The following is a 1,249-nucleotide window of genomic DNA, read 5'->3' as shown; positions in this document are numbered from 1 at the left end:
CATATCTGGTCTTGCTCACCAAATGCTGTAGCTAATAGTTAGGACAATGTGTTATTTTGTAAAGGAGCACCAGCAGGACATGTACAAATTTGGTTTGGAGGGAAAAAATATAATAAAGCAAAAATTATCTGTAAATTCTCCATTTTTTTTTTTTCTTTAAGAAACTGAAGCAGTCGACCCTGAGCTGAAAGAGAAGGAATGCCTACAGCTATATAATTTCAAAGAGCCGGAGGTATGTGTACATGGGAGGAAGTACTAAGGAAAGTACCCGATCTGAGGTTGTGACAGTTAGAATAGGAAGGGTTCTTAGTTCTCTGACTACTGAATTGTCAACCCTGTCCTTTTCTTGATTCTGTAGGATGGCACAACCATTTCAGGAGTGATCCATTCTGGTTATGATATGAAAACGTGACTCCACCATACGTGTCAGAACTCAGAAGTATTCACCTGACAACATCTCTGTGTAGCAGAAACGGTGCTGACCCAGTAATGTGGCAAGGTCAGTGGCGAATGGAATTCTCTTTGGGAAGAGAGACTAGTAAAGAGGCTATTATAAAAATCTAGTGAGAGATGACTGTGACCTAAACTGGGATGGTAGCAGTGGAGGTTAAACTGGGGGAAGAAAAGTGGTCAGGTTCCAGATATATTTAGAAGGTAGAGCTAACAGGATTCATTAAAGATATGAGGTGTGTGGGAGTGAAATCAAGAATGATTCTAAGGCTTTTTATTTGAGCAAAAGGGAGAGTAGGCCCTCACTGAGATGGAGAAGGTTGTGGTGGAGCACATTTACAGGGAGATACAGAGTTCAATTTCAGACCTGTTGAATTTGAGATGTTAGAAATCCAGGTGGAACTACTGGGCAGGCATTTGGACGTGTGAGTCTGCACTTCCTGAGAGAGGTCTGTGATAGAGACAAATGTATCAGCATATAGGTAGCCTTTTGAAGTATATAACTGAAGGAGATCACTATGAAAGTAAGTGTGTGTGAGGAAGAGGTGAGGACTGAGGGGGAGATGGTGATCACTGTGCTGGAGAAAAAAAATAAATCAGAGAAGGGGTATAGAGATTGATGGGAAGGGTATAATATTTGTGAAATTAGACATAATTTATTCTCCTAAGAAGGTGCTACAACAAATTGAGAAGAAGTAATAATCAATAATAAAACACATAGGGATCTCCCTGGTGGTACAGTGGCTAAGACTCTGCACTCCCAATGCAGGGGGCCTGGGTTCGATCCCTGGTCAGGGAA

General features: G+C 41.3%; 1 non-coding gene across 1 annotated transcript; it reads left to right on the top strand.

The window, feature by feature from the left end:
- The first annotated feature begins 1,176 nt into the window (after positions 1 to 1,176).
- TRNAG-CCC (transfer RNA glycine (anticodon CCC)) lies at positions 1,177 to 1,249 on the top strand. The gene has a single exon. It is a non-coding gene; the product is annotated as a tRNA-Gly (tRNA).

The sequence above is a fragment of the Odocoileus virginianus genome, chromosome 1 (genome assembly GCF_023699985.2).
Source record: "Odocoileus virginianus isolate 20LAN1187 ecotype Illinois chromosome 1, Ovbor_1.2, whole genome shotgun sequence".
NCBI classification, from domain to species: Eukaryota; Metazoa; Chordata; class Mammalia; order Artiodactyla; family Cervidae; genus Odocoileus; species Odocoileus virginianus.
This window is presented reverse-complemented; position numbering and strand designations above follow the sequence as displayed.